Source organism: Chenopodium album, chromosome 14, assembly GCF_948465745.1.
Source record: "Chenopodium album chromosome 14, dcCheAlbu1.1, whole genome shotgun sequence".
Classification (NCBI taxonomy): Eukaryota; Viridiplantae; Streptophyta; class Magnoliopsida; order Caryophyllales; family Amaranthaceae; genus Chenopodium; species Chenopodium album.
Window position 1 is genome coordinate 6,397,370 of NC_137847.1, and position 14,527 is coordinate 6,411,896.

General features: G+C 36.0%; 1 pseudogene across 1 annotated transcript; it reads right to left on the reverse strand.

Moving 5' to 3' along the window:
• Positions 1-8,852: 8,852 nt before the first annotated feature.
• LOC145579960 (nucleolar GTP-binding protein 1 pseudogene) lies at positions 8,853-12,059 on the reverse strand (annotated as a pseudogene). The gene is made up of 2 exons (XR_014099249.1): positions 11,939-12,059; positions 8,853-11,075 (listed from the first exon to the last, which is right to left on the reverse strand). The product of XR_014099249.1 is annotated as a nucleolar GTP-binding protein 1 pseudogene (transcript).
• Positions 12,060-14,527: the final 2,468 nt, after the last annotated feature.

The following is a 14,527-nucleotide window of genomic DNA, read 5'->3' on the forward strand; positions in this document are numbered from 1 at the left end:
TGCAGCTGACCCCCAAGAGTAACGGTCAAGATCGTCAGTAGACTTCTTCAACTCCAAAATGCAGGAGGGAAGAAGGCGGTTACCACTCTTGTCAACGAATAAGGTGCTACCGAAGAGTGTAACAAAGAAAGCCATGAACTGAACGTCGGGAACCCGATCCAACAACTTGCACCGCTCATAAATGGTAGTCACCGCAACAGCACCGTTTTCCCAAACTGCTCTTGGTTTCACCAACAGCTCATCCCTACTCAACCCCAGCAACTCCTGAAAATCAGCCTGGAGAGACGCACTGTCGCTGACCATGTCCACCAAGTCCCCGTCAACGGGGATCCCAAGAATGTAAGCGACGCCGTGTAGCATGATGGTCATCTCACCAAAAGGGAGGTGAAAAGTGTTCGTATCCGGCTGCCACCGTTCAACGAACGCAGAGATCAGAGGCCAATCAATGTGGGAATGCATGATAGACGGCAAGTGTCGTAGTCCAGTGACACTAACGCGCTCACGTAAATCAGCACTCAATTCTGTCTCCCACTCCTGCAGCGACTTGCACCACTGAATCCTACTGTGGCACCTCAACGGCTCACGATCCTGTCCGACCCAAATACGTGACGCAATATGAGCCGCGTAGCTGGGAATAAGACTCCCATCAACTGGACCCCCCGGCATCGCCTCCTGAACAAGCCAAGTCGTATCCGCGTCTCGAGCAGCACGAGACCTACGAGTACGGCCAGTGCTCGTACTCGCACTACTAGAAGCCACAAACCTCCCCCTCTACCTTGCATGACGAAAACCCCTGATGGCGCCTCCTCGTGATCGCCTCCTGCGGAAGTCGAGGCATCCTCCATGTAGTCATGATCAGGATCATAATCGTACATGTCATCATCCGCCGCTCGAGAAGCTGCCCTCTCCCTCCTAACAGAAGCATCAACACCTCGAGATCGTGTATGTCGAGGACCTGATCCTTCGACATGTGTGAACTCGATGTTTAACCTCCTCATGTTTCGTGGCTGTTATTTAATTAATAAATGTAATTGGTATACGATTCAATAAATTTAATATATATAGAAATATAAATGCAATTACTTTTTTTTTATCTAATTTCCTAAATATAATGCTATTAATATATAAACTAAAATTTACCAAATATATTAATTAAACTCAACGTAAAATATAAAACTATATTAGTTGATTATCTAAACATACACCTAATTATTTTAAAATTCACATACACAAATACATTATTTTATTTCTAAACATAAATTTAATAAAGCTACACATATAAAAAAACAAACATATACAATATCATTTTTTTCCTAAACATATAATTAATAAAGCTAAACATATACGAACATATTATTTAATTTCTTATACATAAAACGTGAACTTAAATTAAACAAATATATATAATTAATATTTTTTTAAATTATACATAAAACGTGAACTTCAAATAAATATTTTTTTTTTACTAAACAAATATTAAAATTAATCCAAACAATTAATAAACAAATATATTATTAGTATAAATTTAAATTAAAAAAAAAATAATAATTTAAATTCCAGTGCTCAAACCGCTCAAGATATCCGGTTTGACCCTGGTCAAACCGCCCAGTGAAAACGGTTGACCGTGGCCAAACCGGATTTCCTGGGCGGTTTGACCATGGTCAAATCGCTCAAAATATCCGGTTTGACCACGGTAAACCGCCCAGGGAATCCGGTTTGGCCATGGTCAAACCGTTTTCACTGGGCGGTTTACCGTGGTCAAACCGGATATTTTGAGCGATTTGACCATGGTTAAACCGCCTATTTTGGGCGATTCGGTCAAGCGTTAAAAAAAAACCGAACCTGCTCCTCCGGCACGCCGTCTTCCTCCCTCGACCGTCCGACGTTCTTCGTCCTCGGCATCTTGGCGGTTCTCCGGTGGTGTTTTTGGGTGCTTGTGGTGGTGGTGGTAAGGGGGTTGGGTGTTGGTGAAAGTGGTGGTGGTTTTTTGTTTTTTTGGTTTGAAGGGAGTTGAAGAGAATGGTTTAGGGTAGAGTGGTTCAAGGGTAGAGTGGTAATTTCGTTGTAATTTTGCGGGCGTTTTGAGTAATTTGCGGGCGTCAAATAGCAGTTCACTTAAAATAAGGAAATATCCCAAGTGAAAACTTTCAGTTTTTTAAGTTTACAAAAGATAGAACCTATTTTCTGAGTTCTGACAATCTCTTTCAATATAGCTGTATAGGATTTTGATGTTACCTTATCAGTTTATAGGGTTAAGGCATTGGAGTTGAACCATGATTTCTGCCAGTCAAATTTATTACCATATTGGTACTTATTAAAAGTCAAAACCTACACATGCATTAGGGAGATAACACTTTCATTGAGCAATTTGTTTCACACATTCACCCCGTTTGTTGTAGCCCAATTTGTTGTCATCCAATTTGAATCATGTGATCTAAATTCTCTAAATTTATTTAACTACATTATTGATCTTGTTATCTGAAATAGTTCATTGACTATAGACTATGGATATGACTTGAATAAAATCGAACTAAACCGGATAAAATCAACTCAAACTTAATAAAATCGAACTAAACATGCGTGTGTTTAGATATGACCCAAATCAACTCAACTTATAAAAAAAGCGACTCATCTTTCAGTAACACTAGAAACATACTTCCACCATTATTTCTACAAAGATTATTAATTAAACTTGTTGTGACCATCTTTCATGGGCTCATGAATCATGACTAATTGACTATACAAAGTGATTTGACTAAACTATCAAAATTTCTCAAAATTATTTGTGACTTCCAAAAAAAAGGATTAAATTAGTAAGTAAATTTTCCCATAATAATAAATCTTTCTTCTGGTGTGATTTGACAGTCGGATTTTAAACTACATTTAAAGTGATTTTCCTAACCAGAAAAACATACATTCTCAATTCTCATGCCTTTATACTCTAAACCACTCAGTAACACCACGCACCCCACTAAAATTACACTATATACCAGAATTAGATGTAGAAATTAGTTCTTTACTCTTGTGCTTTATATTTTTCTGCTAAATTTGGATAAATTAGTTGATGATTAGATATTACCACTACAATTGAAAATAACAATGGTGCTTGATTTAACAAGATTCAACCGATAATGTAAAATATAAATATAAATCTCATTAATTCAATTTCGCATTTTTCTTATTTAATAAATGTCATGCATAAGAATATTACATAGAGTACAGTATAACAAAAGACCTAAATAGACAGTACATATATACTATCTTTCAAACGAAAGAGGGGAAAAATTATAGAGCATAAACATCTGCCTATGAAGAAACTATGTACAAGTTCATGAATATGAAGCATATTACAACCTCAACTCCTCTTAAAAATTACATGTAATCTTACAATAACATCTCAAGAAGAAGCTCAGAAGGGACAGTCGGCCAAGATTAGTATGGGAAATTTGATTAAGATGGAGAGAAAGACAAGCAAAAGGAGCGGAAAAAAAGGTGGTTATAAAGAAGAAAAAACATAGAAAAAGCCTTGCAAGGCCAAGAAAAAAACGTGATAGTTAAAGAATAGAAGATTACCCTTTAACATGGATGTGCAGAATGAAAAGAAAATGCTGAGAGAAAAGAGATCACGATACCAAAATAAGTAAAAAAAGAAAAACGTAAAAAGAATGGGTTTAAAAGGAAGCTCAGCAGCGATAGCGCCGGTAAATGGCTTATTCAATCTTCATTGGTATGAACATAAACATTGTTGCTCTCTCTATTTTGGTGACAGCAAGGAGAAAACATGGTAAGAGTAGTAGTTCAAAGGAACTATTATTACCCTTAATAGGCATATGAAAATGAAGAGAAACTTCCATCATAATGTTGTGAAATGATAGAATAACTTAGTTGATGTAATATTGAAGAGACCGATACATAAATACTCGTATATATATATAGGGAGAAAGTAAGATATGAAGGTAAATAAATAATTGTGAGCTACAATTGCTGACATATATTCCAAATAGGTGTAAAGGAGGTTTTTGCAATGTACTGACGAAAGCTGAAACAGTAAATAGATATAGTTAACCGTAGTAATTGAAAGCCAAATTGATGTAAATTTACTGTCTTTTGAACTAACTCTAATACAGTAAATAAAAACATTAATTGCTTGTTACTTATTTTATGAGAGTTTAATTTTTATCTTCCAATTTTATGGTTATAAGTTTATGATGCATGCCTAATATATATGGAGTAGTCTAGTTGTGGTTCCTTTAATTTGAAGATAGATTAGTCTATTATACTAATACCTTGGAGATTAACAACTTATGAGATATCGTATATGTATGAGTGGGTTCAATAAAGTTAAACATCACCTATTTTTAACTCTTAAGTCGTAGATATTAGAGGTTGGATATTAAAAGTGTTTTAATATGGCTAATGGCTAGAAATAGATGTTTGATATCAATTTTGCATTTATACTAAACCCTACTAGATGTTTGATAGCAATTATACTAAACTCTCTTGTTTATCCTCTATATCTATCAACCTCTCCCTTATAATTGTCGTTGAGTAGCCAGATCTAGTAGCATTATTGACATATAGTGTAATGTAAATTTATCTTCTTTACATGGATAATCTCTTATTGACGTGTAAACTAAGTCATTAAAGTAATTAAAAATTTGTAACCAAATTGCATATGTACCCTAAGAGTAATGGATATATGTTCATAAAACATTCAATTTGAATATATTTGTACTTATATATATATTATAGACATTGGAAATTTGGAATAACCGAATAAATAAGATAATATGAAAAAAAAAAAAAAAAAAAATGAAGTAGCATACTAGCATTACCAAAATTGTAGCAGAAGAATGAATGAGATGTCAATAGGATTTATAGGAAGAGTGATGTGTCCAGAGGAAAAAAAAGGACAGAAGCAAATTAAAGGCAAAGTCTATAATGTGACTGAACGAATTAAAACAACAGGTCTGATCTGATAAATGATAAAATGATGTATCTCTAATCTCTGTATCACATCTTTTGCCTTCTAACTCACGTTACATACTACTCGTAGAGAATAACTTAGCATGTAGGCTTGTCAACTCTGTGCTACAGGATACTCTACTTGTATTAATAGTGTTTTTAGACATGATGCATGATTCCCATCTATGGAGTACATATAAATATCAGATCAAGGTCCATTCTGGCAAAAAATATAGAGTTGGAAAAAGTTAATACGACACGAATTAAACACGAAAAAAAAGAGCGCTAGTGTTAAGGTTTTATCATATGTTTAAATTTAGACAGGTTAGCATGATGACATAACACGTTTAATTAAACAGATTGAGTTAGTGTTGAGACTTCACACAAAACTAACACAACTTAATCTGCCTAAGAAAAAATAACAAATTCATGGAAACGATAAATCTTATGAACAAGCTAGAGGCTAGCTCTTTAAATACAACACGACACGAACTGGACTGCCGAACACGAATCAAGTGAGTGAGTGCAAGTGTTTCCGACACATTTAATTCAATAGGTCAACTTGACTCTACACGCTTGATTGTTAGTTAGTGTTGAGGCTCTCCTATCGATTTATCTTCAGACACAAACTCGAGCTCGACATGGCAAAACAAGTTTGTCAACTCTACAAAATAGTGAAGTACTACTCCGTATTACTTCATCCAGTTCAAAAATAATTAGTTCTTGCATGCAAAGTTGTGTTACTAATTCAAAGTTGTGTTACTAATTCAAATTATACAACAATTAGGCTTGGACAAAAATTAGAAAATGCACTTAATTATACATAAATAGATGTCTCACTTTAATCGGAGATGTAACAAATTTTATTTGGAACATATCTTATTCATTTCAAATCATTCAACTTTTGAAAGCTTTTTTGATGGTCAAAAATGGTACATTTAAGAAAATATAGTGATTACAGCTTTTGTCACATTCAATTTAATTTTAGGGTATGAGACTATGAGGTATATTTTGGTATTGACTTAGGGAATGAGGTATATTTTAGGGTATGAGAGTGTTAAGATAAATAAAGATAAAATGTAAGAAAGTAGGTTTGTGTAAGAAAAGTGTAAATAAAATAAGAGAGTATGAAAGGTTTAATTATGATGGAGTACCGTCAAAAAAAAAAGAAAAAAAAATATGATGGAGTAGAAGAGGTAAGATGGTATAAAGTGTATGTCATAAAGAGAATAAAACAAAATAAATGCTCATAATATAAAATAACAGCCTAAAATAAAAAGTGAGTAGAACAAAAAAGGATAGTTGGATTATTTTAGAATGAATAATGCACAATCTATCCTAAAGAGGTTGGTTTCTCATAATATGTCAATCTTTATCTAAATAACTTTTGAAATGTTTTTCAATGATTTGATTTAGTAGACAAATGATTTTTTGGAAAGAAAACTACATGATTAAAATTAGCTACGTCTTCTCTCTTAAATAAAAAATGTAGCATAAAACATTCTAATTCATAGTAAACTAGTTACTTACGAGTAGAAAATAGTAACCCTTCATTGTTGTTAGAATTGAATTTAGCTTTAGATTGGCGAATATTCTTGGAATTAAATCAACTGATCAAGTTGTAGAATCGTAAATTTTTACAAGTTGGAGAAAACTAGTGAAAACGGCCCAGCCTTGAGGCCTTTCTCCATTTTTTCAAATGTTCAATATTATTTCTTGTACTAAATCCTGTATCCCTAAATAATTGATCATTTTTGAAACTTAGTTACGTTTATAGAGAAGTAAAATTTTGAAGTAGCTAAGAACTCCCAAAAAAAAAAAAAAAAAAAAAAAAAAAAAAAAAAAAAAAAAAAAAAAAAAGACCTAAGTAAAAAAAATACCCACTAAGGTACGGTTTTTTTTTTTTAAGTACTAATTAAGATGGATAGTAGAGCTAAGATTATGATTGAATTTGGTAGTGTTCTGTTTTCCTAGAGACAATTTCATTTTTCATTCTATTTGAATGTCTGAAATAAGATAACTGTTAGCTAATGACAATTCCATTTGGATGTCTGAAATAAGATAATTGTAAGTAGATAGACTAAGAGAGCTTCATTGCACATCCAACTTTCAGAGTTACAGCACAACCTTACCTTACACAGCCTCCCATCTGGAATCTCAAAAGGAACTAAGTTAACCAAGTGAAAACAGGACTTCAGCTGCAGAAGGTTCAACGAGTTACGAGTATGACAATCATAGTTAAGATGTGAAAATTGTGTAAATCCACACAGATACACATCTCACGTAATCAATGAGATACATAAAATAAAATAGGCTAATCACAGTCGAATATTTCTATTATCTGGACTACCAACAAACTAAAAGGCTACTGGCAAATCATTTCTATTTAGCAGTCCTATAATATCAGTTAGGAAATAACACAAATGTTCCTGATATTAGACACCCTCAAGAATTCTGCAACTTGCTACTTAGTCTTGGCAAGCACAATCAAATAAGTTGTACTCTTAGATAAACTCAGAGGAATTTTCTGCATACCCAAGTCTGAAGGAGGTGCTGCACAACATTATGCTACCTCCCATCAGGAATTGCGAAAAGAAACATCGCATCTGATGTAACCCTTTCTCTCTAACTGCATGAATTGGGTTAGTCCTCAATCTTAAAACACCTCTACGCACTATCCCTAGGATAGTTGGCAGACGAGGATCATCCCATCAGTCAACTCTTCCATTATTCACAAGCCACAGAAGCTTACGCCTGCTTAAAAGTGTATAGACCGTATTCAACCTGCACACTATGAGCATATCTAACAATTACAATCAAGGTTGAAAACAACAACTGAAGCTTTAAATTATGAATTGGAAAGCGAGAGAGGGAGCTCAGAACTCATCCAATAGAATGAAGAGAAAAATTGAAGCTAGAAAACCCTGGAAGAATTGGAGATCAAATGAACAGGAATTTATTAAAATGCAACAGCAGCAAAATAAAAAGTCATACATATAGAAATCAAACGTTAGCTAATGACAATTCCCTGAAATAAGATAATTGTAAGTAGATAGACTAAGAGAGCTTCACTGCACATCCAACTTTAAGAGTTACAGCACAACCTTACCTTACACAGCCTCCCATCTGGAATCAAAAAAGGAACTAAGTTAACCAAGTGAAAACGGGAATTCAGCTGCAGAAGGTTCAACGAGTTACGAGTATGATAATCATAGTTAAGATGTGAAAATTGTGTAAATCCACACAGATACACATCTCACATAACCAATGAGTTATACATAAAATAAAATAGGCTAATCACAGTCGAATATTTCTATTATCTGGACTACCAACAAACTAAAAGCTAATGGCAAATCATTTCTATTTAGCAGTCCTATAACATCAGTTAGGAAATAACACAAATGTTCCTGATATTAGACACCCTCAAGAATTCTGCAACTTGCTACTTAGTCCTGGCAAGCACAATCAAATAAGTTGTACTCTTAGATAAACTCAGAGGAATTTTTTGCATACCCAAGTCTGAAGGAGGTGCTGCACAACATTATGCTGCCTCCCATCAGGAATTGCGAAAAGAAACATCGCGTCTGATGTAACCCTTTCTCTCTAACTGCATGAATTGGGTTAGTGCCTCAATCTTAAAAGACCTCTACACACTATCCCTAGGATAGTTGGCAGACGAGGATCATCCCATCAGTCAACTCTTCCATTATTCACAAACCACAGAAGCTTAAGCCTGCTTAAAAGTGTATAGACCGTATTCAATCTGCACACTATGAGCATATCTAAACCTAACCAACAATTACAATCAAGGTTGAAAACAACAACTGAAGCTTTAAATTATGAATTGGAAAGCAAGAGAGGGAGCTCAGACCTCATCCAATAGAATATAGAGAAAAATAGAAGCTAGAAAACCCCAGAAGAATTGGAGATCAAATGAACAGGAGTTGATTAAAATGCAACAGCAGCAAAATAAAAAGTCATACATATAGAAATCAAACGAAAATAATCAAACACAAAAACAGAAAACCAAGTAATAAACAAAATTTGGAACGACTTTGAAGACCTAACGCCGATCAGTTTTACCAATGGAGCGCTTCCCAGAGAAAAGATGTTTAGGCTTGAGATTAGGAATGACTCTATCTCCTTCTCCCTTGCGAGCATCTTTGTTCCTTTTCTTGGCAGATTTTTTGGCAAGATTAATAGCTTTGCCCTTCTGGATCGAGTCCTTGAACCCTTCTCCCGGTACAAGTTCGCCAGGTGGTGGTCGTGATCTCGACCTAGATCTGGATTGAGACGCAGAGCGCAGTTTCTTGTTGGATTGCTCAGTATCCATATCCATGGCATCGCATTCTCCCATATCTGGTGACCTCTGCCTCTTCCGACCCCTTGACTTGCTACGAGCTCTATCGATTGCAGCAGACGGGTCGATGCCCAGTTTTGATAATTGCCTACCCATTCTCTCAGTTGTAAACTTCCTGTCCTTGTCAAACTTCCTCGGCACAATAGGTCTGCTCCCAGCAGTGCTCTTTTTCAACCTGTGTTCTTGAATGAGCAAGCTTTTCTTTCTCCTGATTTCTGCCAGTGCCTCTTTCTCTTCTGCTGTCAATTCTTCACCATCCATCTCAAAGTCTTCCTCAGCCTCATCAGCAAGACGAAGCCCTTCTTCCCTCTCCAACTCTTCAAGTCTATGCAAGATATCAGGATCAACAAAGTCATAAACATTGTGCCCATCAAGAAATTCTGGCATAATATCTTCTTTCCATTCATCATCTGCCAAGATATAATGCTTCTTCAAGCTAGCAGAGTATACACCAGCACCACCATTCTCATCCTCCAACTGCCTTTCAGTTATTCTTTGTTCTTTCTCCGCCTTTTCCACTGCTTCCTTGGCCTTGGCTTCAAGAACCCCAAGAGGTATGCAAGGTGGTCTTTCCTTCTGGTCTCGAGGCTTTGGAACCGCCACATGGAAACGGTTCAAGCAGTCATTTATCTTCTTAGACTTCATCTTCAGTTCAACCCTCTGATCCAACAGCCTGTCACAGGCCGCATTCTTCACTGCAATAACCCCTTCTTCAGTCAGGGTACTCATGGTTAGAAGAACACCCTCTTCAGTAGCCTCACCTCCCTGGCCTACCACTGTTTTCAGAGCCTCGGCTTTCATTTCCATGACCAGCTTCTTGTCTTCCTCAGGGATATTATCAAATGACTGCAAATCTGTCTTGTTGCACACTATGATCAATGGCTTATTCATGAAAAGAGATTTGATACTGTGGAAAAGGGCAGCTTGCTGGGCAATAGTATATCCACATGATCCAGAGATGTCCAAAAAGAAGAGGACTGCAGCTCGCAGATGTGCAAGAGCAGTGATACTGCACATCTCAATAATATTCCTATCTTCAAACGGTCGGTCCAGAATCCCAGGGGTATCAATCACTTGATACCTCAAATACTTGTAATCTGTATGACCCACAAAGAGTGACTTTGTTGTAAATGCATACGGCTGCACATCTACATCAGCTCTAGTAATCTTGTTCATGAACGAACTCTTCCCCACATTGGGGTAACCACAAATTAAAATCGTTCTTGTGTTTGGGTCAATGGAAGGCAACCTTGCCATGTGCTGCCTAACTTGCTCAAGATAAGCCAAACTTTGGCTGATTCGTTTCATCACAGTGCACATTCGACCAAGAGCAGCAACTTTAAGACACTTACATCTGTACAGTGAATCACCATACTTCAACAGCTTAACATAATCCTTGGAGATCTTTGAAATCAGATTTCTAGCAGTATTCACTTGCCCAAGGGCAAGCTTGTAATGATCCTTGTTGTAAAGAACATGGAGGAGATCACCATAAAAAGGATGGATATCATCGAGCCTAGGGAACTCGTCAATAATAGCAGACAACTTTTCCTGAAAATTCTGTTGTGTGTATTTCACTTTCCTCATGTAAAACTGCCTAAGCCGAGAAATTGCATAACCTTTGTGGACAACTGTTGGGGTTTGTCGTTGAGTTCTAGATAGAACGATGTCTATCATTTCTTTCCCATTGGGAACCACAGTTATTTTCTTAAGATTATACTGCACCATTGTTACAAGCTTCTTATCAACCCTGAAGAGAAAAAATAAAATCATATGATGGTTGAAATCAAAATGTTCACTATAGAATAGAAAAATAAACAGAACACACATGAAAATCGAAAATCTGATTATTCCAGGTTTTTCACTATAGAATAGAAAAATACATTGAGCACACATGAAAATAAAAAATCTGATCATTCCAGGTTTTTCACTATAGAATAGAAAATTAAACAGAACACACATGAAAATCGAAAAATCGATTTCATTCGAGGTTTTTCACTATAAAATAGAAAATTAAACAGAACATGCATGAAAATCAAAAAATCGATTCATTTCGAGGTTACTCCTAATTCTCCACACTACAATTGACAAATCAAGAGCTCAGAAATCCAATTACCCCGCTATTAAAACCATGGGATTAAAATTAAGGCAAATTTAGAATGGATTTGTACAAAGTAAAGCCTTACTTGAACAAATAATCTATTGCAAACACAAAGATTAAAACTTTACCTAAAACCCTGAATATTTAGGGTTTAAGAGGGACAAATAAGTTAACCAAAAATATAGTTTTATCACTCAGACTATAACCATGTAACACTTTATTTTTTTTAACAGATTTCGGAGAAAAATTCCATTTTCATAGCTCAGATTATATTAAAGGAATAAAGGTTTATGTAAACAAATAATTGCAACCAAATGTGACTCAGTTATCAAATTAAATTATTTTCGCATAATAATATGAATAGGAAATGAAATTCAAGCTATAATCTTTCTGTAATTACAATCAATGATTCAATAATCAATCCACCTTAAATTTAAACAAATAAACGATTAACAGTACTAGAGTGTAAAATTGATATTCAATTATTAAAAAGAAGAAGAAAAAAAACTTACCTCAGAAGTTGCTTCAATGGAGGGGAGAAAGCTTGGAGTGAATGGTAGAATCAAGAGCACAATGAAGAGGAAACGTTCTTCTGTATGTTATGTTGTGTGTATTGCCTAGCGGCTGCTCAAGTAGGTTAAACAAAGGCTGAGATTTTTTTGACAACTAAATGAAATATTTTTTAATTTTTTTTTTTTTTTTTTTTTTTTTGACAGAACCTAAATAAAATACAGAGTAATAATAATTACGGAGTACTATGTATCAACTCCTGGAATGTCAAAAAAAATCCAATTAATTAAGGAACAAATCATTTATTCCACTGAATAAGGCCCCGTTCATTTCACCTTATTTTTGCTGAACTTAAATTATTTTTACTGAAACAAAATTATATTTGCTGAACTTAAATTATTTTTACTGAACTTAAATTATTTTTACTGAAACAAAATTATATTTGCTGAACTTTAATTATTTTTACTGAACTTAAATTAATTTTACTGAACTGAAATTATTTTTGTTGAACTAAAATTATTTTTACTTTTTTTTTTTTTTTTTTGAAGCCAAACGAGCGGAATTATATTAAATTAATTTCCACCAAAGCTTGAATACTTTGGGGAAAAGAACCCAAACAAACACGTTCCGGAGCAATACTAGTATCCCATCTAGCAACACAATGGGCCACCGTATTCCCCGCTCGTTTAACATGATTACAAGCAAAGAAAGCAAGATTACTACTCAATCTAATTACATCATTATAGAGAAGAAAAATAGGGGCTGCACCACTCTGTTTCATTTGTATCACACGCACAGCACCAAGCGCATCACTCTCAAGCACAACCTTCTCGTAGCCCAGCCTATGCACCAATTCCATCCCATATCTCATTGCAGCAACTTCAGCCATCTCTGGGGACCACATCGAATATAATCAAATTTCTTCACAGCAGCAGCAAGCAAGACACCTTGGTCATTACGGAGAACAGCACCAACTTGAACACCAACCCCATCCATAATGTGGGCATCCACATTCAGCTTGACAACTCCAGAAGGAGGGCAAGACCACGATGTTGCTGAAGCACACCCCCCACTCACACCAGTCCCCCTTACACGAGCATTATAAACCCCATAATCAGTGTTCAAGTGCCCAAACCTAGCAGTTAATCCAGCATTTATAATTTGCGTGCCTTCCATAATGTGCATATTGCGACAATGCCAAGCAGCCCAACACAACGTGGCAAAAATGCGAACCTTTTCTTTGCTAACCTTCATTGCAATCCAGCATAACATCTCAGCAAAATTCGACTCAGGGTTAACATCATTAAGGTTACCAAAGTCAATGTCCTTCCATATCTCCACATCATACTTACATTCAAACAGTGAGTGTACAATAGTTTCCTCAGCGCATCCACAAATTTGACAGTATTTGGAGTCTCTAATATGTCGCCTATAGAGCACACTACCCACAGCAAGCTGCTCCTTGCACGCACGCCATTGAAAATGGCTAAGTTTGGGAGGACCATACAAGTTCCATATAACACGCCATAAATTCTGCCCATCAGACCCATAAATCAGCTCCCACGACCGTAGCACACCCAGTCTTCCCAGCCAATATCCACTGCGAATAGAATAAATCCCACTAGGATTAGGCCACCAGTAATGACTATCACAAAGTAAGCTTGGGGAAATAGGAATATTCAGAGCAGCCTGTTTATCATCATTGGAGAAAACCGTATCAAGCATGTCCCTATCCCAACACCCGTGTTCATGATCGATCAAATCTCCAACCCGAAGATTTAAATTACTATTCGGTTTTGGTGCAGGGATCATATGTGCACCTTCTCCTAGGAGCCAAGCATCATCCCACACATTAATTGAACTCCCATTTCCTACCCTCCACTTTAACCCATCAAGAAGAAGTGCTTTTGCTCCCCAAATGCTTCTCCAACTGTAACTTGGATCATGACCCTTAGTTGCCTTCAAGAAATCAGAATTCTTGAAATATCTCGCTTTGAGTAAGCTGTGAAGAAGAGAGCCCGTGTCATTGCATAACCTCCAACCTTGCTTAGCAAGGAGGGCTTGATTAAACACTCTCAAATCTCGAAACCCCATACCTCCCATCGACTTTGGAAGACAAAGTGCCTCCCATTTTTGCCAATGCATCTTCCTTCCCGATCCTTTATATCCTCACCAAAATCTAGCCAAAATCAAATGAATTTCATCAATGAGGCCATCAGGAATTCTAAAAATACTCATCATATAAGTGGGGATCGCCTGAGCCACAACTTTTATAAGAACTTCTTTACCCGGGCGAGACAACAACTTTTCCTTCCAACCTTGCAACTTTTTCCAGATTCTTTCTTTCAAACTAGCGAAAATTGCTTTCTTCGACCTCCCAATAATTGTGGGAAAACCAAGATATTTTTCATGCCTGTCAACCTCTCTAACTCCCAGAGTAGCAATGATCTCCCTTCTCCTATCAACAGGAACACATTTGCTAAAAGCTACCTCAGTTTTACTGAGATTAACACTCTGACCAGATGCTCTTTCATATACACTGATTATATTAGCAATTTTAGAGTACTCATTAATTGTAGCTCTTGCAAATA